A 23344-nucleotide genomic window follows, 5' to 3' on the forward strand; every position below is an offset into this window, starting at 1 on the left:
TGTGCCACAGGTACAAAACACTGGAATGAAATGGCTTAATTACCTCCTCCTTGTGTAGATCAGTTCTCCAGAGCCTTGCTAATGACCTAATTACTCTATTCAGGTGTGGTGCAGCAGAGGCACATCTAAAAGTTGCAGGACACCGGCCCCTGAGGACTGGAGTTTGACACCTCTGCTTTATGGCATTTTAATTTTTTTTATTATCAAAACCTATGATTAGATTGGAAACAATTACGTCAACACAAGCAAGAAAAGGTTAATTTACAGAAAAACATTTACAAAGAAATGCTTATTGAGTAACCACACACGAGTAAAGTGTGTGGTTTATAAAATCTTATTTTTTTGTTATTTTCACCCTGGCATAACTCCAGCTAAAACAACAAACCTCTGCTGTTTCTAACCGACATTCAGTTAGCTTGAAACTGAGAGATTAAAACATGCCTCCAGCTCTTGACAAAAACAGGTTGTTCCACTGAAAAAGACCAGTATTCAAACGGCGCCTCGCCCATCTTTCACTAGCAGGTGGGTCAACTGTATGCAAATAAACACTGTGCTGCGTTAACGCTGCTTTGCTCCAGTCAGGTTGAAAGGTCACATCAACGTTGAAACAAGGACAACATTTTGGGCCAACAGAGAACATTTATTTGCTTGTACAATTTTTAGAAAGGATATATAACTTAATATTTTTAAAAAATATATTATTTTATTGCATTTTTGAAGATTTTTAATCTTTTATAAAATACAACCTAAAAGTACATTACCTCCATATTTGTCCAAAAGAAGTTGTAAAAAAGTCATTTGTTGTTAATCTAAAACTGTTCAGTATAGGAAATAATTTTTTGAAGTCATATTAAATTTTTTTATTATATGTGATGCATACATTATGTTGTAATGAGTTTAACATTTGAAAACACGTCAAAATAGATAAGATTTAGTGAATTTCAAAAGTTTTCATAACTGTGGAACATTTTTTAAAGCTTTAATGAAAGCAAGAAAACTAGGTTATTAAAAGACAAATACTTTCAATACTTTTAAATTTCAGGAAGATTTTTAATCTATCATCATTTATACCTGCAGCATAAAATAAAACCTAAAAATATATTTTTTTCTTATTATCCACTGATTGTTTTTCACCTATTTTTTTCTGCAAATTAGCTGTTGTTTAAAGTGGTAAGATCCTTTGCAAGGCAATGTGTTTTCATAAATTTCAAAACACGAGTGGAGAAAACACATTCGGGTGATAAAACACTTCCCACAGCCAATAAATGTTCTATTCTAAGGGCAGGTGTTCCAATCTTTGGCTGCTTCAGAGAGTTAAGGGACTGAACAGCCTCAGGATATTTTCTCTGCCGCAGCTGCATCACTCTGTCCTTACCCTTCACCCCCATCTCTGTGAAAAGGCACCGACTGCTAAATGTCAACCGAACACAGTCAATAACAGTTTACCATTTACTCATTCTGACTACTGCTTTTACAGACGTTCAGTCACATTTACTTCTTAAGCTACAAAATGTGAATTTAGGATTGCATTTAGATAGTCACGTCAGATTTAGATATTCGATTGCATTTAAGGTGCTATCAAGAGTGAGAATATTTTACGCTAGCTAGCATTTCCCCTTCTTTAGAAAGCAAAAGCTTTTCATGCATTCACAAAATGGAAATTTCTTACAAAGCGGTTTGCAACATATTCAAAATTATTGCAATACTAATTCATTTTTCTGTAATTACAAAGCCACGGCTGTTCAAAGCATATCTGTGCATAATAATGAGCTGTTTGTTGCTGATTAAAAATTCATGAAAAACAATTTTTTTGCTAAATGATTTGTTTTAGGAAACTGTGTCAGAGATTTGCTGTTTTATCTGGCTTAAATCTTTCGCAACTATGCCGAAGCACTTGACCCTGATGATGTGAGTGGTGAAAGGACAAATATTACGGTCTGCAATACATCGCACAAACCTTACAGCTTCATTTGTGTGGTTTTCACCCTCCTGCTAACTTCTTAACACATGAGAAGAGAAATTGCCCTGAGGCTTTGGCCCAGTGCAATCACAGTTTGATTAATGAAAGGCCTAACATAGCCCCATCTTTCCGTCTCTGTGGTTTAATCCCTCTTTAAAAAGGCACAGCAAAAGGTTACTGTAAATGTCATTATGGGCAGTTTCACAACCTTTTCACTGCCAAATGTCACCCTTTCACCATTTTAGAATCCTCTGTTTCCTTCCTAAAGTAGTCACGTTTGCACCGTTTCATAAAGTTCCTCTTTTAAACCTAAACGTTGGCGTGTGCACGCCTTCTGAAGCAGCACGCTGTTGAATTATGCACAAAAAGAGAGCACAGTTTGAAAACAAGCATGGAGTCGTTTCACACACAATGTGACGTCTGATCAGGCTACTGACGAGGTAAGAAACTGCTGGGTAATCATAAAGTTCATGCAGATCCACAGCATGCTTCCATGTTTACAACCACAGCTCATTCAAATGTATCAGGGTGATTAATACAAATGAATCCCATTAGTCTCGACTCTTTACCTTTAAAAGCATCAAGAACCTCTAGTTTTTGATGCTTTTAGTTTGTAAATTGTGCTTAAATTGAACTACAAAACAAGCAAAAGCAAGCTGGAACATGCAACACTGACAAAATGTAACTTCACCCCACATTCCTTATTTTCACTTTTTGTTTTTATTCCTGATCTTATTGTCAGCCTAATATAACCTCCTGTATTACTGAAAAAGATACTGAAATCCACTTCACTCTATGTAAGAAAGTACTTGCCACCCAAAATGAATAACTCTTTGTGCCGCCCTTGGCGACTTCAACTCCTTCCAGCATTGGCAATAACTGGAAATGAGTCTTTCCAGTTATTGCCACCCTTCTTTACAGAATTATTATTATTCAGCTGTGGTTAAGTTAAAGGTTAAGTGGCCCCAGACTTTCACACTATTGCAGTCATCTTTGATTGTCACAATTAGTTGTTTTTTTGGGGTTTTTTTTATATTGTGTCACTTTTACGCTGGATGTAATCTGATGAACACCTTCCAAGCTGTTAAGCTTTTGTCTTGTCAATCCTCAGATTGCTTTATGTCTTGAGGACAATTAAAATGTTTTTTTTTTTTAAATGTGAGACAAGGATTTATTTTATTTCTGGTCAGCAGTGTTTTTGTAGTTACAACTTCCCCATTGCTGTCCTCTCATTCATGTTGTTGAATAATGAACCTTAAATGAGGCATTGAGCCCTGTGGTGCATTAGATTCTGTTCTGGGTTCTTTGTGATTTTCTGGATGAGCCATCAGTTCTTGACGTTTTGGTAGAGCGGCAACTCCTGAGAAGGTTCTTCCCGATTCATGTTTCCCCTATTTGTGGAAAATGGTTCTCACTGTGATTCACTGGCATCTATCAGTCAGCACTGTTACACTTTGCTGACTGATTGATGTGAAAGACTGTCTAGATCTGTGTATGATGTTTCTGTGTATTGCTCCTCGGAATCTGTTAAATCTACTTCATGTTGACAGGTTCTGTTTCAGTAGTTCCTGGATTTTGCAGCAGGAATCAGGCCTTTTGTGTGACTACTAAAGTTGAACTCAGCTCTCCAAAAATGTGGTTAATCACAGTTTATTAATAATTTAACAAAATGTCTTGTTACTTTTCTCTGTAGGACTTGATGGTTTAGGTAGCTTTCTTTAATTAATAAAACCAATTTCATTTATGCAGGGTTATATTTGTCTGATATTAAAATGTGTCTGATGACATTAAGGTGGCAAAAAATAAATAAATCTTTGAGGGGGAAAATGCTTTTTCAAAGCATTGCAACTGTGAGCTAATCTGTGGACATTTGTGGTAGATATTGAGAATGGGGCAGACAGCATGATTTACTTTCAACCAAAAAGGATAAAAGGATTAAGCAAACTGTTGATGAATGTACAGGTTTGACAAGCTACACTTGGAAAAGGGTTTTCACATCGTTCTCAAGGGAATGGGACACAATGAAATTGGCTTCGTCTTTTCAAACAGGACAAACTGTACTCTGAAAATAATTTAGTGTTGTCTGAGGAAATGAGGTGTTTTAGGAGAAGAGAACTTTGCTGCAAGCTGCACACAACAAATTTTGTTCAGCTATTACCCCTTTTCTCAATAAACCAGCATTTTTTCGGTCCTCGGGACCCAATGTTTAAACTTTCCTGCTCTAACACAATTGATAGGCCTTTAACAAGTTTATCTTGAATAGTAAATGTGCTGTGGAGTTAGTTGAATAAGCTTGTCCTCAATCATGAAAAATGACCCTCATGTATTTCCCTGCTCTCCTCCACATTATGACTGTCTGTTCTGTCTTGCATTCCAACTCAGTCAACCAATAAGACGGCTATAGGACAGAAGAGAAAGGGATGCTTCAAAGTTTCTAGTTTACAGTCACAAGAGTACAACTTAAAAATGCAAGGCAGATATATGACAATGTCAAGAGAAAGAAGCTTACAGTATAGATTAGGTTAAAAAACTAGATGAAATTAGCATTAGTCCTGACAGAACATGAAAACTACACAAAACGTAGTACCAAGATTGAGAAAGACTTTTTAATCACCCCCCCCGAGATATTACATGTTTTACCAGTTGAATAAACAAAACATTATTTCTTAAAATTATTATTTATAATTTTTTAGCCAATAGTTGGCAAAACTGTCTGTAGTCTCCTAGTTCATTCTCGTGCCAGCTTAATAAGTCAATATTTTAAATAACTTTCACACATTGCTTGTGTACAATCTTGCACAGTTGTCAGCAAGCCCAGTTTGTTTAGGCATGCTGTGAATTTACCACAAAAAGGGAATTGGAAGTAGTTTTAAAACGTAATATTGTAGAAATGTTTTTATAAGCGACAACACTCCTGCTAATCATTGAGTGACAACAGGCTGGTAGATGAACAGGCTGAGCTTAGTGTAACTAATAGCTCTCACTCTGATCTGTCTGTGTTTAATGGGGTTTAATGAATTATCAGTGTTGGGCAGTCTCTACAAACACAGAGACAAGCTTCCTGAGAGACTTTGATATGAAATTAATGATACTAATGAGCTACAGTCAGGAAGGTAATAACTATAATAGTGTGCTTGTTATTTCCCTCATAGTTCTACTCATACCAAGAAAAAAAACACCAGTAACATTCCAGTAACATGTTTTAAGAAACTTGATTCCTGCGCAATTACTCCCTCCATCACCTTCTGTCTTCTTGTGCAGATTTCAGGCTCTCATACTAACTTCTCTGGAAACTTCGTGTGATTTTCCATTTTCACGGGTGCAGAAAGAGTTAATAAAAATGGCATCATGAACTAAAGGTCATGTAGGTTTTCATGTGTAGCCTCTGTTATAGAGGCATGTCTAAGCTTTATAAGTGTAATCTGTTTTATCTGATGTCCTTCACAGCTGAAGTTACCATGTAAACCAAAATGCAATTGATTTTATCATTTCAGTTTCACAGATGCCTGAAGTGAACGTAGTGAATTTTTTCCCTGTTCTGGAGTTAGCACCTTTTGCTAGTGAAGCGACCCACCCAACACATGCAGCCTTGGTAAACTCAATTGTGCTAAAAGCGACAATATTTATGGAGCAGTTTTCTGAAGTGGTAAGTTAATGTCAGCATGTTCATTCTCTGTTTCGATACAACTCACTCACAACCTCCTACCAACTCATCCACATCTCACTCTGAGACAAAAGCAGCCCAGGCCCCACCACTTCCTATCCTTAGATCCCTGCCTGCATTAAAGATCACAGAAGAAGATGTAAGGCTCCTTCAATTTCTGAAGACCTGACTTGACACATACAGTCGTATTCCAGGTGCAAAGCTAAAGACTTAGTATGAAAAAAAAAACGTTCCACAACCATACAATGTCTACCTGGAGCCGTAGTTCTCTCCTAGACAGTAGAGATGACAGAGGCCTTCCAGACAGCAACCCCACACTCCCTATGCTCATCATCCTCAAAAACAATGTTATCCTGTGGATCCTTCCGGTTCCTAGGAACCACTCTTTCTCAGGACCAGAAATGGTCCTCATCAGGCTGACCTGCCCTCCATCCAGAGATCCAGCTAACATCTCCGCAGACTACACACCATGCTGGACACCATTTAAACCATTAAAACTTTTACCTTCAGGTCTGTACTACATAGCTTTTACTTGTAAAACCCAGCCACCAGAGACTGTTTCTTTTGAAACTAATGGTGTTCCAAAAGTGCATATTGTTTCTTAGGGTTACACAAACAGAATGAAAAATTCTGCCTTGAACAAAGAGAATTACTGTGGGATTCTATCACACCCCTCTAACCATGATTATTTTAAATGTCTGTTAATAACTAATTTATTTCTTTGGATTTTGAGATTCTTATAACAATGGCTGGATGAATAATGTTTCCTTTTCTTCTGTATTTTTTTTTTTTTTTTTTTTTTTTGCCTGAATCACTTGTGAGTACTTTGGTCAACTGCTGTGTTTTTTAAAATCTGTTATACAGACACATTTGACATTGACAGTGACTATTATGAGCGGTCAGCAGAAAAGCTAAATCACCTAGAGGGGAAATCAGAAACTCACTTTCTACCTACCGTGAAAATCCCAATATGTTGAACTCAAGATGTCTGGCCATCCCCAAATGAACATAACTGTGATGGATAAAGTGATTTGAAACACCGTCATGGAAAAGTGCATTGCGATTATATCCAGCAGCAGCTTAAGGTGGATCCCACTTGACTTCACACGCATTAAACACGGAGGAAGACAAACAACACCAAAGATGCTTTTAACACGTATCACTGTGAAACTTGCCAACAGCAACTGCTGCAGCAAGTAATACAAAAACTGAAAGAAAACGGTTTCATATTGATCTCGTTTAACATTACAATCTTCTGACTTCTGGGAACCAAACAAGACAGAAAAGAAACTTCTTTCTTCTTGGCCAAAAAAAATATACACAGGAAACCCAGCTTTTTTTTGCCTATATATAAATCTTGCAACATTTCTAAGGAAAATGCATATTTGGGTTGAGGAGCAGAGTTGAGTATGTCGGCCTGCACCCATGAAAACTTGCCAAATCTTTTCCCCCAATGACATTGCCTGTTGTCTGGTGTTATTTATTGGATTGGATTTGGATGTTTCAAGAAGTGAGATGATTTGATATGTAGTAACTTAACAATTGTGTTAATGAACAGATGTTTTAGTCTACCCATATGGGATTCCCACATATTGTAGAATTTTATCTTGGGTTCTTTCTTCACTGAGTTTGCTTCCCATGATGACATGCCTTGTTTTTCCACGGTGAGGGGATCTGGCAAGTTTTCCATGGAAACAACCCACAAATGCATTTTCCTTAAAAATGTGATACCATTTAAGGGCAAATAAATAGGGTTTTCAAGGGTGTTAAGCCATAAATAATGATTATATAAACTGCTTTGTCTTTATTTATAAAATTTACATTGGTTAAGTTAACATTGAAATTTGGGTTTTTAATTGAAATGGTTACTTTCTTTTAATGTGTGTGCCACTACAATCCAGTAACTTGCCACCATCAGTGTGAATGTGTGTATGTGAATGGGTGAATGACGGAATGTAACACTGAGACCATAGAAAGATTATAGAAGAGTGGACCAATACAGTTTTTGACCATGTTTCTCATTTTTCATTGGAAATAAGATTAAAAATAGTAACAAGAAATATGTGGATATTTTCCATTACTTCTTTTGCATTTTTTAAAAGATTCTTTTGGTAAAATTCACAGATTTGCACATGTTCTTGACATACATACATGGATTTTCTTTGTCAAGAAGCATTGTTGGAACAACAAAGAAAATATCACACATTTATTTGTTATCAGCTGTGGCATCTTTTTAATGATGTTTCTTCTTTCTATGTGTTAAAACATTTGTGGCCTCAGAGTAGTGTGACAAATCAGAAAAGCTCTTACTTTTCTAGAAAAACTAAAAAACATTATTTGCCTGACTTTGGTTCTTTTAATTCAAATTGACTCTTAAAAACATTTCTCATGGTTGCCCTACATGAAACTGTAGCCTTTACTGTAGATACTTTTCTCAAAATTATAGCTGTGAACCAGATTACTACAGAAAATGTTAAAAAAGATTCTACCTCACTGGATCAACAGCTTTTGGATAGAAAACCCACAAAAACTCCAACCAATAATTCTGGAGATATTCCATTTTGGAGCAAGACGTTGGACCACTGGGCTATCACCAACACTCTGCCTTAAAGCCATGCAGCAAGCCAGGGGTGAAATTGGGATTTGTGGGCAGGGAGTATCCAAAGTCCAGATGGGAATAGTAAGAGGAGGGGGAAGTTTCCCCAAATCACACTTCATTGCATTTGTGAAATTTCAGACAGATATTTTACACTGAATCAAATCAAATTTCTACCTCCAGGGAAAGTGAAAAACATTTTTACTATAGACAGTCTGTTGTGTAAAACTACGTGCTTAATGTGTTTAATGACACAATTTAAAACCCCAGGACAATTTAATATAGACCAGTTGACCTGACCACCATGTTTTTGTCCATTGGCAAGACGCTTCACTCATCTCGACTACTGGTGGTGGTCTGGTGGCGCTGGTGCATGGCAGCTTTGCCTCCGCCAGACTGCTACTGGATAGAGGCAAGCTACAATCAAGTAGTTTGTGACCATCAGTGTGTGAATGTGTGGTATGTGAATGGATGAATGACGGAATGTAGTGTGAAGCGCTTTGGGATCCTCTGCACTTGATAAAGTGCTATACAAGGACAGGCAATTTACCATTTTACCATTTACAGGAAGAAACCTCCACCAGAACCTGGCTTGTGTGAATGCCCATCTGCCACTGGGGCAGATGGGTATTCACCAACTGGGGGTTTGAAAACACAGGGCACATACACAAAATGATAGAGCAGCACTGATCTAGGAGTAATTTCTATGTTAAAGAAAAGTAAAAAGTAAATGTCAGGTGTAGCTCCTTTAGTGGATTTGTCTGGGAAAGAAACACAGCATCATAACCTTTGAGCCAGTTCTAAAGGCTATAGGAAAGAGAGATCAGAGTGTTAGCAACATTAAAGCCTTTCCATATAGTTTGTCTAGGAGAGACAGGGTTAAACACTTAAGAACAGGGCCAAGGACATCACCTATAGAAGAAGAACAGGAAGTTGTCTGTAGCATCATCTCAGTCAATTCCCCCTTGTGGTAGGTGTCACAGCTAGGCAGAAAAAAACAGACAGAAAATATAAAGGTAAATGTTGAAATAACAGTAAATGATGTGTTAGTAGAGAGGAGGAGATTGCAGGATGAGAGGCCAGGAGCGTAAGCTTACAGGAATATAATTACAGAGATAACCTACACTTCTTTACCTATATACTTCATCAAAAAGGAAAGTTTTAAGACTGAGGGATGCAGGTGGTTCAGAAATACAAAACCACCACAAGAATAAAAGGAAGATTTAAGATACAACACAACCTTCCAACTCCAAAAAAGTCCCAAAGATTGTGATATTTTCTTCAGCAATTGTATTTTAAGAACTGGGTGTCAGTGATCACAAGTTTTTGACTTTGACTAGTTATGAAATATTAAGGAACAGTTTATCTGCCATATTCAAAAGTGTAATCCCTACAAATGGATTTTTAGAGAACTAGCTTTTTGAACATTAACATTAATATTTCTATAATTTCTGTGTGAATTCCCTCTATAACAGTTTGACCAAATTGACAGTACAGATGTAAAAAAAAAAAAGGTGAATGAAAGTCCAGGTGAGGCAGAAGGAGATGGGAATGATTTTAGTCAGTGACAATAGAGGAACAGAATTTCATCACTGTTGTTAAGGCAGCTAAGAGCAAACAACTAAACTGTTGCAGCGTGCAGCATGTGCCATTTGATCTCTAGCAAGTTACAGTGAGTCTCAATGTTTCCTTTGGGCACAGCATACATATCAAATCATTTTGAGTTGTCATCCATCATGTGGAACCCATTTTTTCAATTACTTTATCTTTTAGTAAGCACTTAATAATATATATGCACTGCTTCAGAAACAAACAAACAAATAAAAACACCCACACAAATAAACACAAAGGGAAATTGATGAAATAGGTAATAAAACACTTTTGCTTTCTCAGATTGCCTTTAAATCACCCATACAGGTAATAGGTTTTGAAATTGATTTTACTTCCATTGTACAGAAAGTAAATCAGTGCTGGTTTAACTACTGTCCTGTCCTCCAGGCAAGCACCACTATCCACCATTCAGCAAGTAGTTTAATAACAATATGTGCACGGGATCACAGGCTTTCATGATATGTGTGTGCAGCCGTAGATGTGAGGAAGTGTTGCAAATGTGTTTGTGCTTGAGCTCATCCATGAATGGGAGAATGTGCAAGACAGAGAAAAAGCATAATCTACCGGTAATGGAACATGAAACCGAGCAGAAAATTGCAAAAAGAAATGACTCCTAGGGAGGGTGCCAGCTCTGATGAAATAAAGCTCCTCATGTGTGACCTAATAAAACACGCAGAGGGGCTAATGCCCCCTATAATCATCCCTCTATTCTTATACACAATAAGGGGAAAAAAAAGAAACATTAAGGCATGCACACATGGCCGGAGTTTCACCAAATGTTCAAAGGTGGCTTAATGGTTAAACTACCCGTGGGGTTTTCTGTAAGTGGGCTGCTGGCTGTTTAATATTGAGTAGCAGTTGATAGATGTTTGATAGACTTTGTATGTGGCAGTTATTTGTTCTGTGAACAATGACATGTGATTATGACTTATAGTTTGTCCAACAAATGCTGTATGCTTGATTTGATGTGACAGAATTTATTAGATGTCAGAGTCTACCAAAATCTTCAAGTCTAGGGAATTAGTTTGTTGAAGTAAACCAACTCAACAACTGAAACACTGAAACTTGTTCAGTCCTTTGTAGAACCATCTTTCACTGTAATTACAGCTTCAAGTATCTCTCTAGAAGCTTGCATATTTTTTGCTCATTTTGCAAAGCATTTCAAGGAAGTCAGATTGGATAGAGGACATCTGTAACATCAATATTTTATTTTTGCCACAAGTTCTCAGTTAGATTGAAGATCAAACCTTCAGAGCCTTAAACTGTCAGGGCTGCAATATTTATCAACATTTTTTTCCTCGTAAAGTATTAATAGATTAAATCCTTCTCAAATTCCAACTAGCAAATGGCATGTAATGAAACAACCGTTACAATTAATTAAATAATGAAATGAAATAGAAAAAAAATCCATTATCTAATTTAAGTGAATAAGACAAAAAGGGTTATTTTTCTGCATAACCAAATACACAAAGTCGCACAGTTAACATTTAAACAAAGCAAATGTATAACTGATGTATAGCAAAAACATTTATTACGCCAGTATTACACCATCAGTTCAATTAATTCAATCCTAGTCTATGGAACAGTCACAAAATGTCACCAAACTCACTCTGTCCCTCTAAAATCTTAGAAATGTAGCAAATCATACTGTTTGCATAATATTGTGATACATATTGTATCAGGAGCAGAATAATGTGTATTGTATCATACTGTGAGATTAGAGTATCGCTACAGCCCTATTCAGCAGGAAGGTGAACCTCTACTGCCAGTCACAAATCTTTTGCAGCCTCTGACAGATTTACTTCCAGTATTGCTCTGTATTCATAAACTTTGACCAGTCATAATCATACTATGAAGTGATCATATTATGATCACTTCATAATCATATTATGAAGTGATCATATATGATCACTTCATAGTATGATTATGACTGGTCAAAGTTTATGAATACAGAGCAATACTGGAAGTAAATCTGTCAGAGGCTGCAAAAGATTTGTGACTGGCAGTAGAGGTTCACCTTCCTGCTGAATAGGGCTGTAGCGATACTCTAATCTCACAGTATGATACAATACACATTATTCTGCTCCTGATACAATATGTATCACAATATTATGCAAACAGTATGATTTGCTACATTTCTAAGATTTTAGAGGGACAGAGTGAGTTTGGTGACATTTTGTGACTGTTCCATAGACTAGGATTGAATTAATTGAACTGATGGTGTAATACTGGCGTAATAAATGTTTTTGCTATACATCAGTTATACATTTGCTTTGTTTAAATGTTAACTGTGCGACTTTGTGTATTTGGTTATGCAGAAAAATAACCCTTTTTGTCTTATTCACTTAAATTAGATAATGGATTTTTTTTCTATTTCATTTCATTATTTAATTAATTGTAACGGTTGTTTCATTACATGCCATTTGCTAGTTGGAATTTGAGAAGGATTTAATCTATTAATACTTTACGAGGAAAAAAATGTTGATAAATATTGCAGCCCTGACAGTTTAAGGCTCTGAAGGTTTGATCTTCAATCTAACTGAGAACTTGTGGCAAAAATAAAATATTGATGTTTACAGATGTCCTCTATCCAATCTGACTTCCTTGAAATGCTTTGCAAAAATGAGCAAAAAATATGCAAAGCTTCTAGAGAGATACTTGAAGCTGTAATTACAGTGAAAGATGGTTCTACAAAGGACTGAACAAGTTTCAGTGTTTCAGTTTGTTGAGTTGGTTTACTTCAACAAACTAATTCCCTAGACTTGAAGATTTGGTAGACTCTGACAATCTAATAAATTCTGTCACATCAAATCAAGCATACAGCATTTGTTGGACAAACTATAAGTCATAATCACATGTCATTGTTCACAGAACAAATAACTGCCACATACAAAGTCTATCAAACATCTATCAACTGCTACTCAATTATTAAACAGCCAGCAGCCCACTTACAGAAAACCCCCCGGGTAGTTTAACCATTAAGCCACCTTTGAACATTTGGTGAAACTCCGGCCATGTGTGCATGCCTTAATGTTTCTTTTTTTTCCCCCTTATTGTGTATAAGAATAGAGGGATGATTATAGGGGGCATTAGCCCCTCTGCGTGTTTTTATTAGGTCACACATGAGGAGCTTTATTTCATCAGAGCTGGCACCCTCCCTAGGAGTCATTTCTTTTTGCAATTTTCTGCTCGGTTTCATGTTCCATTACCGGTAGATTATGCTTTTTCTCTGTCTTGCACATTCTCCCATTCATGGATGAGCTCAAGCACAAACACATTTGCAACACTTCCTCACATCTACGGCTGCACACACATATCATGAAAGCCTGTGATCCCGTGCACATATTGTTATTAAACTACTTGCTGAATGGTGGATAGTGGTGCTTGCCTGGAGGACAGGACAGTAGTTAAACCAGCACTGATTTACTTTCTGTACAATGGAAGTAAAATCAATTTCAAAACCTATTACCTGTATGGGTGATTTAAAGGCAATCTGAGAAAGCAAAAGTGTTTTATTACCTATTTCATCAATTTCCCTTTGTGTTTATTTGTGTGGGTGTTTTTTATTTGTTTGTTTGTTTCTGAAGCAGTGCATATATATTATTAAGTGCTTACTAAAAGATAAAGTAATTGAAAAAATGGGTTCCACATGATGGATGACAACTCAAAATGATTTGATATGTATGCTGTGCCCAAAGGAAACATTGAGACTCACTGTAACTTGCTAGAGATCAAATGGCACATGCTGCACGCTGCAACAGTTTAGTTTGTTTGCTCTTAGCTGCCTTAACAACAGTGATGAAATTCTGTTCCTCTATTGTCACTGACTAAAATCATTCCCATCTCCTTCTGCCTCACCTGGACTTTCATTCACCTTTTTTTTTTTTACATCTGTACTGTCAATTTGGTCAAACTGTTATAGAGGGAATTCACACAGAAATTATAGAAATATTAATGTTAATGTTCAAAAAGCTAGTTCTCTAAAAATCCATTTGTAGGGATTACACTATTTTGAATATGGCAGATAAACTGTTCCTTAATATTTCATAACTAGTCAAAGTCAAAAACTTGTGATCACTGACACCCAGTTCTTAAATACAATTGCTGAAGAAAATATCACAATCTTTGGGACTTTTTTGGAGTTGGAAGGTTGTGTTGTATCTTAAATCTTCCTTTTATTCTTGTGGTGGTTTTGTATTTCTGAACCACCTGCATCCCTCAGTCTTAAAACTTTCCTTTTTGATGAAGTATATAGGTAAAGAAGTGTAGGTTATCTCTGTAATTATATTCCTGTAAGCTTACGCTCCTGGCCTCTCATCCTGCAATCTCCTCCTCTCTACTAACACATCATTTACTGTTATTTCAACATTTACCTTTATATTTTCTGTCTGTTTTTTTCTGCCTAGCTGTGACACCTACCACAAGGGGGAATTGACTGAGATGATGCTACAGACAACTTCCTGTTCTTCTTATATAGGTGATGTCCTTGGCCCTGTTCTTAAGTGTTTAACCCTGTCTCTCCTAGACAAAACTATATGGAAAGGCTTTAATGTTGCTAACACTCTGATCTCTCTTTCCTATAGCCTTTAGAACTGGCTCAAAGGTTATGATGCTGTGTTTCTTTCCCAGACAAATCCACTAAAGGAGCTACACCTGACATTTACTTTTTACTTTTCTTTAACATAGAAATTACTCCTAGATCAGTGCTGCTCTATCATTTTGTGTATGTGCCCTGTGTTTTCAAACCCCCAGTTGGTGAATACCCATCTGCCCCAGTGGCAGATGGGCATTCACACAAGCCAGGTTCTGGTGGAGGTTTCTCCTGTAAATGGTAAAATGGTAAATTGCCTGTCCTTGTATAGCACTTTATCAAGTGCAGAGGATCCCAAAGCGCTTCACACTACATTCCGTCATTCATCCATTCACATACACACATTCACACACTGATGGTCACAAAACTACTTGATTGTAGCTTGCCTCTATCCAGTAGCAGTCTGGCGGAGGCAAAGCTGCCATGCACCAGCGCCACCAGACCACCACCAGTAGTCGAGATGAGTGAAGCGTCTTGCCAATGGACAAAAACATGGTGGTCAGGTCAACTGGTCTATTTAAATTGTCCTGGGGTTTTAAATTGTGTCATTAAACACATTAAGCACGTAGTTTTTACACAACAGACTGTCTATAGTAAAAATGTTTTTCACTTTCCCTGGAGGTAGAAATTTGATTTGATTCAGTGTAAAATATCTGTCTGAAATTTCACAAATGCAATGAAGTGTGATTTGGGGAAACTTCCCCCTCCTCTTACTATTCCCATCTGGACTTTGGATACTCCCTGCCCACAAATCCCAATTTCACCCCTGGCTTGCTGCATGGCTTTAAGGCAGAGTGTTGGTGATAGCCCAGTTGGTCCAACGTCTTGCTCCAAAATGGAATATCTCCAGAATTATTGGTTGGAGTTTTTTGTGGGTTTTCTATCCAAAAGCTGTTGATCCAGTGAGGTAGAATCTTTTTTAACATTTTCTGTAGTAATCTGGTTCACAGCTATAATTTTGAGAAAAGTATCTACAGTAAAGGCTACAGTTTTCATGTAGGGCAACCATGAGAAATGTTTTTAAGAGTCAATTTGAATTAAAAGAACCAAAGTCAGGCAAAATAATGTTTTTTAGTTTTTCTAGAAAAGTAAGAGCTTTTCTGATTTGTCACACTACTCTGAGGCCACAAATGTTTTAACACATAGAAAGAAGAAACATCATTAAAAAGATGCCACAGCTGATAACAAATAAATGTGTGATATTTTCTTTGTTGTTCCAACAATGCTTCTTGACAAAGAAAATCCAGTATGTATGTATGTCAAGAACATGTGCAAATCTGTGAATTTTACCAAAAGAATCTTTTAAAAATGCAAAAGAAGTAATGGAAAATATCCACATATTTCTTGTTACTATTTTTTAATCTTATTTCCAATGAAAAATGAGAAACATGGTCAAAAACTGTATTGGTCCACTCTTCTATAATCTTTCTATGGTCTCAGTGTTACATTCCGTCATTCACCCATTCACATACACACATTCACACACTGATGGTGGCAAGTTACTGGATTGTAGTGGCACACACATTAAAAGAAGTAACCATTTCAAATTAAAAACCCAAATTTCATAATGTTAACTTAACCAATGTAAATTTTATAAATAAAGACAAAGCAGTTTATATAATCATTATTTATGGCTTTAACACCCTTGAAAACCCTATTTATTTGCCCTTAAATGGTATCACATTTTTAGGAAAATGCATTTGTGGGTTGTTTCCATGGAAAACTTGCCAGATCCCCTCACCGTGGAAAACAAGGCATGTCATCATGGGAAGCAAACTCAGTGAAGAAAGAACCCAAGATAAAATTCTACAATATGTGGGAATCCCATATGGGTAGACTAAAACATCTGTTCATTAACACAATTGTTAAGTTACTACATATCAAATCATCTCACTTCTTGAAACATCCAAATCCAATCCAATAAATAACACCAGACAACAGGCAATGTCATTGGGGGAAAAGATTTGGCAAGTTTTTCATGGGTGCAGGCCGACATACTCAACTCTGCTCCTCAACCCAAATATGCATTTTCCTTAGAAATGTTGCAAGATTTATATATAGGCAAAAAAAGCTGGGTTTCCTGTGTAATATTTTTTTGGCCAAGAAGAAAGAAGTTTCTTTTCTGTCTTGTTTGGTTCCCAGAAGTCAGAAGATTGTAATGTTAAACGAGATCAATATGAAACCGTTTTCTTTCAGTTTTTGTATTACTTGCTGCAGCAGTTGCTGTTGGCAAGTTTCACAGTGATACGTGTTTAAAAGCATCTTTGTGTGTTGTTTGTCTTCCTCCGTGTTTAATGCCGTGTGAAGTCAAGTGGGATCCACCTTAAGCTGCTGCTGGATATAATCGCAATGCACTTTCCATGACGGTGTTTTCAAATCACTTTATCCATCACAGTTATGTTCATTTTGGGGATGGCCAGACATCTTGAGTTCAACATATTGGGATTTTCACGGTAGAAAAGTGAGTTTCTGATTTCCCCTCTAGGTGATTTAGCTTTTCTGCTGACCGCTCATAATAGTCACTGTCAATGTCAAATGTGTCTGTATAACAGATTTTAAAAAACACAGCAGTTGACCAAAGTACTTCACAAGTGATTCAGGCAAAAAAAAAAAAAAAAAAAAAATACAGAAGAAAAGGAAACATTTATTCATCCAGCCATTGTTTATAAGAATCTCAAAATCCAAAGAAAATAAATTAGTTATTAACAGACATTTAAAATAATCATGGTTAGAGGGGGTGTGATAGAATCCCACAGTAATTCTCTTTGTTCAAGGCAGAATTTTTCATTCTGTTTGTGTAACCCTAAGAAACAATATGCACTTTTGGAACACCATTAGTTTCAAAAGAAACAGTCTCTGGTGGCTGGGTTTTACAAGTAAAGCTATGTAGTACAGACCTGAAGGTAAAAGTTTTAATGGTTTAAATGGTGTCCAGCATGTGTGTAGTCTGCGGAGATGTTAGCTGGATCTCTGGATGGAGGGCAGGTCAGCCTTGATGAGGACCATTTCTGGTCCTGAGAAAGAGTGGTTCCTAGGAACCGGAAGGATCCACAGGATACACATTGTTTTTGAGGATGATGAGCATAGGGAGTGTGGGGTTGCTGTCTGGAAGGCCTCTGTCATCTCTACTGTCTAGGAGAGAACTACGGCTCCAGGTAGACATTGTATGGTTGTGGAACGTTTTTTTTTTCATACTAAGTCTTTAGCTTTTGCACCTGGAATACGACTGTATGTGTCAAGTCAGGTCTTCAGAAATTGAAGGGAGCCTTACATCTTCTTCTGTGATCTTTAATGCAGGCAGGGGATCTAAGGATAGGAAGTGGTGGGGCCTGGCTGCTTTTGTCTCAGAGTGAGATGTGGATGAGTTGGTAGAGGTGTGAGTGAGTTGTATCGAAACAGAGAATGAACATGCTGACATTAACTTACCACTTCAGAAAACTGCTCCATAAATATTGTCGCTTTTAGCACAATTTGAGTTTACCAGGCTGCATTTGTTGGGTGGGGTTCGCTTCACTAGCAAAAGGTGCTAACTCCAGAACAGGGAAAAAATTCACTACGTTCACTTCAGGCATCTGTGAAACTGAAATGATAAAATCAATTGCATTTTGGTTTACATGGTAACTTCAGCTGTGAAGGACATCAGATAAACAGATTACACTTATAAAGCTTAGACATGCCTCTATAACAGAGGCTACACATGAAAACCTACATGACCTTTAGTTCATGATGCCATTTTTATTAACTCTTTCTGCACCCGGTGAAAATGGAAAATCACACGAAGTTTCCAGAGAAGTTAGTATGAGAGCCTGAAATCTGCACAAGAAGACAGAAGGTGATGGAGGTGAGTAATTGCGCAGGAATCAAGTTTCTTAAACATGTTACTGGAATGTTACTGGTGTTTTTTTTTCTTGGTATGAGTAGAACTATGAGGGAAATAACAAGCACACTATTATAGTTATTACCTTCCTGACTGTAGCTCATTAGTATCATTAATTTCATATCAAAGTCTCTCAGGAAGCTTGTCTCTGTGTTTGTAGAGACTGCCAACACTGATAATTTCATTAAACCCCATTAAACACAGACAGATCAGAGTGAGAGCTATTAGTTACACTAAGCTCAGCCTGTTCATTCTACCAGCCTGTTGTCACTCAATGATTAGCAGGAGTGTTGTCGCTTATAAAAACATTTCTACAATATTACGTTTTAAAACTACTTCCAAATTCCCCTTTTTGTGGTAAATTCACAGCATGCCTAAACAAACTGGGCTTGCTGACAACTGTGCAAGATTGTACACAAGCAATGTGTGAAAGTTATTTAAAATATTGACTTATTAAGCTGGCACGAGAATGAACTAGGAGACTACAGACAGCTTTTGCCAACATATTGGCTAAAAAATTATAATAATAATTTTAAGAAATAATGTTTTGTTTATTCAACTGGTAAAACATGTAAATATCTCGGTGGGGTGGTGATTAAAAAGTCTTCTCAAATCTTGGTACTACGTTTTGTGGTAGTTTTCATGTTCTGTCAGGACTATGCTAATTTCATCTTAGTTTTTAACCTAATCTAATACTGTAAGCTTCTTTCTCTTGACATTGTCATATATCTGCCTTGCATTTTTAAGTTGTACTCTTGTGACTGTAAACTAGAAACTTTGAAGCATCCCTTTCTCTTCTGTCCTATAGCCGTTCTTATTGGTTGACTGAGTTGGAATGCAAGACAGAACAGACAGTCATACATGTGGAGGAGAGCAGGGAATACATGAGGGTCATTTTTCATGATTGAGGACAAGCTTATTCAACTAACTCCACAGCACATTTACTATTCAAGATAAACTTGTTAAAGGCCTATCAATTGTGTTAGAGCAGGAAAGTTTAAAACATTGGGTCCCGAGGACCGAAAAAAATGCTGGTTTATTGAGAAAAGGGGTAACTAGCTGAACAAAATTTGTTGTGTGCAGCTTGCAGCAAAGTTCTCTTCTCCTAAAACACCTCATTTCCTCAGACAACACTAAATTATTTTCAGAGTACAGTTTGTCCTGTTTGAAAAGACGAAGCCAATTTCATTGTGTCCCATTCCCTTGAGAACGATGTGAAAACCCTTTTCCAAGTGTAGCTTGTCAAACCTGTACATTCATCAACAGTTTGCTTAATCCTTTTATCCTTTTTGGTTGAAAGTAAATCATGCTGTCTGCCCCATTCTCAATATCTACCACAAATGTCCACAGATTAGCTCACAGTTGCAATGCTTTGAAAAAGCATTTTCCCCCTCAAAGATTTATTTATTTTTTGCCACCTTAATGTCATCAGACACATTTTAATATCAGACAAATATAACCCTGCATAAATGAAATTGGTTTTATTAATTAAAGAAAGCTACCTAAACCATCAAGTCCTACAGAGAAAAGTAACAAGACATTTTGTTAAATTATTAATAAACTGTGATTAACCACATTTTTGGAGAGCTGAGTTCAACTTTAGTAGTCACACAAAAGGCCTGATTCCTGCTGCAAAATCCAGGAACTACTGAAACAGAACCTGTCAACATGAAGTAGATTTAACAGATTCCGAGGAGCAATACACAGAAACATCATACACAGATCTAGACAGTCTTTCACATCAATCAGTCAGCAAAGTGTAACAGTGCTGACTGATAGATGCCAGTGAATCACAGTGAGAACCATTTTCCACAAATAGGGGAAACATGAATCGGGAAGAACCTTCTCAGGAGTTGCCGCTCTACCAAAACGTCAAGAACTGATGGCTCATCCAGAAAATCACAAAGAACCCAGAACAGAATCTAATGCACCACAGGGCTCAATGCCTCATTTAAGGTTCATTATTCAACAACATGAATGAGAGGACAGCAATGGGGAAGTTGTAACTACAAAAACACTGCTGACCAGAAATAAAATAAATCCTTGTCTCACATTTAAAAAAAAAAAACATTTTAATTGTCCTCAAGACATAAAGCAATCTGAGGATTGACAAGACAAAAGCTTAACAGCTTGGAAGGTGTTCATCAGATTACATCCAGCGTAAAAGTGACACAATATAAAAAAAACCCCAAAAAAACAACTAATTGTGACAATCAAAGATGACTGCAATAGTGTGAAAGTCTGGGGCCACTTAACCTTTAACTTAACCACAGCTGAATAATAATAATTCTGTAAAGAAGGGTGGCAATAACTGGAAAGACTCATTTCCAGTTATTGCCAATGCTGGAAGGAGTTGAAGTCGCCAAGGGCGGCACAAAGAGTTATTCATTTTGGGTGGCAAGTACTTTCTTACATAGAGTGAAGTGGATTTCAGTATCTTTTTCAGTAATACAGGAGGTTATATTAGGCTGACAATAAGATCAGGAATAAAAACAAAAAAGTGAAAATAAGGAATGTGGGGTGAAGTTACATTTTGTCAGTGTTGCATGTTCCAGCTTGCTTTTGCTTGTTTTGTAGTTCAATTTAAGCACAATTTACAAACTAAAAGCATCAAAAACTAGAGGTTCTTGATGCTTTTAAAGGTAAAGAGTCGAGACTAATGGGATTCATTTGTATTAATCACCCTGATACATTTGAATGAGCTGTGGTTGTAAACATGGAAGCATGCTGTGGATCTGCATGAACTTTATGATTACCCAGCAGTTTCTTACCTCGTCAGTAGCCTGATCAGACGTCACATTGTGTGTGAAACGACTCCATGCTTGTTTTCAAACTGTGCTCTCTTTTGTGCATAATTCAACAGCGTGCTGCTTCAGAAGGCGTGCACACGCCAACGTTTAGGTTTAAAAGAGGAACTTTATGAAACGGTGCAAACGTGACTACTTTAGGAAGGAAACAGAGGATTCTAAAATGGTGAAAGGGTGACATTTGGCAGTGAAAAGGTTGTGAAACTGCCCATAATGACATTTACAGTAACCTTTTGCTGTGCCTTTTTAAAGAGGGATTAAACCACAGAGACGGAAAGATGGGGCTATGTTAGGCCTTTCATTAATCAAACTGTGATTGCACTGGGCCAAAGCCTCAGGGCAATTTCTCTTCTCATGTGTTAAGAAGTTAGCAGGAGGGTGAAAACCACACAAATGAAGCTGTAAGGTTTGTGCGATGTATTGCAGACCGTAATATTTGTCCTTTCACCACTCACATCAGGGTCAAGTGCTTCGGCATAGTTGCGAAAGATTTAAGCCAGATAAAACAGCAAATCTCTGACACAGTTTCCTAAAACAAATCATTTAGCAAAAAAATTGTTTTTCATGAATTTTTAATCAGCAACAAACAGCTCATTATTATGCACAGATATGCTTTGAACAGCCGTGGCTTTGTAATTACAGAAAAATGAATTAGTATTGCAATAATTTTGAATATGTTGCAAACCGCTTTGTAAGAAATTTCCATTTTGTGAATGCATGAAAAGCTTTTGCTTTCTAAAGAAGGGGAAATGCTAGCTAGCGTAAAATATTCTCACTCTTGATAGCACCTTAAATGCAATCGAATATCTAAATCTGACGTGACTATCTAAATGCAATCCTAAATTCACATTTTGTAGCTTAAGAAGTAAATGTGACTGAACGTCTGTAAAAGCAGTAGTCAGAATGAGTAAATGGTAAACTGTTATTGACTGTGTTCGGTTGACATTTAGCAGTCGGTGCCTTTTCACAGAGATGGGGGTGAAGGGTAAGGACAGAGTGATGCAGCTGCGGCAGAGAAAATATCCTGAGGCTGTTCAGTCCCTTAACTCTCTGAAGCAGCCAAAGATTGGAACACCTGCCCTTAGAATAGAACATTTATTGGCTGTGGGAAGTGTTTTATCACCCGAATGTGTTTTCTCCACTCGTGTTTTGAAATTTATGAAAACACATTGCCTTGCAAAGGATCTTACCACTTTAAACAACAGCTAATTTGCAGAAAAAAATAGGTGAAAAACAATCAGTGGATAATAAGAAAAAAATATATTTTTAGGTTTTATTTTATGCTGCAGGTATAAATGATGATAGATTAAAAATCTTCCTGAAATTTAAAAGTATTGAAAGTATTTGTCTTTTAATAACCTAGTTTTCTTGCTTTCATTAAAGCTTTAAAAAATGTTCCACAGTTATGAAAACTTTTGAAATTCACTAAATCTTATCTATTTTGACGTGTTTTCAAATGTTAAACTCATTACAACATAATGTATGCATCACATATAATAAAAAAATTTAATATGACTTCAAAAAATTATTTCCTATACTGAACAGTTTTAGATTAACAACAAATGACTTTTTTACAACTTCTTTTGGACAAATATGGAGGTAATGTACTTTTAGGTTGTATTTTATAAAAGATTAAAAATCTTCAAAAATGCAATAAAATAATATATATTTTTTAAAAATATTAAGTTATATATCCTTTCTAAAAATTGTACAAGCAAATAAATGTTCTCTGTTGGCCCAAAATGTTGTCCTTGTTTCAACGTTGATGTGACCTTTCAACCTGACTGGAGCAAAGCAGCGTTAACGCAGCACAGTGTTTATTTGCATACAGTTGACCCACCTGCTAGTGAAAGATGGGCGAGGCGCCGTTTGAATACTGGTCTTTTTCAGTGGAACAACCTGTTTTTGTCAAGAGCTGGAGGCATGTTTTAATCTCTCAGTTTCAAGCTAACTGAATGTCGGTTAGAAACAGCAGAGGTTTGTTGTTTTAGCTGGAGTTATGCCAGGGTGAAAATAACAAAAAAATAAGATTTTATAAACCACACACTTTACTCGTGTGTGGTTACTCAATAAGCATTTCTTTGTAAATGTTTTTCTGTAAATTAACCTTTTCTTGCTTGTGTTGACGTAATTGTTTCCAATCTAATCATAGGTTTTGATAATAAAAAAAATTAAAATGCCATAAAGCAGAGGTGTCAAACTCCAGTCCTCAGGGGCCGGTGTCCTGCAACTTTTAGA

General features: G+C 36.7%; 1 protein-coding gene across 1 annotated transcript in view; it reads right to left on the reverse strand.

Moving 5' to 3' along the window:
- enpp1 (ectonucleotide pyrophosphatase/phosphodiesterase 1) overlaps positions 1-23344 on the reverse strand; it is a gene marked incomplete at its 5' end in the record, with an annotated part of 381118 nt that overhangs the window by 61042 nt on the left and 296732 nt on the right. The gene's annotated exons all lie outside the window — the stretch shown is intronic.

Source organism: Xiphophorus hellerii, chromosome 15 (assembly GCF_003331165.1).
Source record: "Xiphophorus hellerii strain 12219 chromosome 15, Xiphophorus_hellerii-4.1, whole genome shotgun sequence".
NCBI lineage: Eukaryota > Metazoa > Chordata > Actinopteri > Cyprinodontiformes > Poeciliidae > Xiphophorus > Xiphophorus hellerii.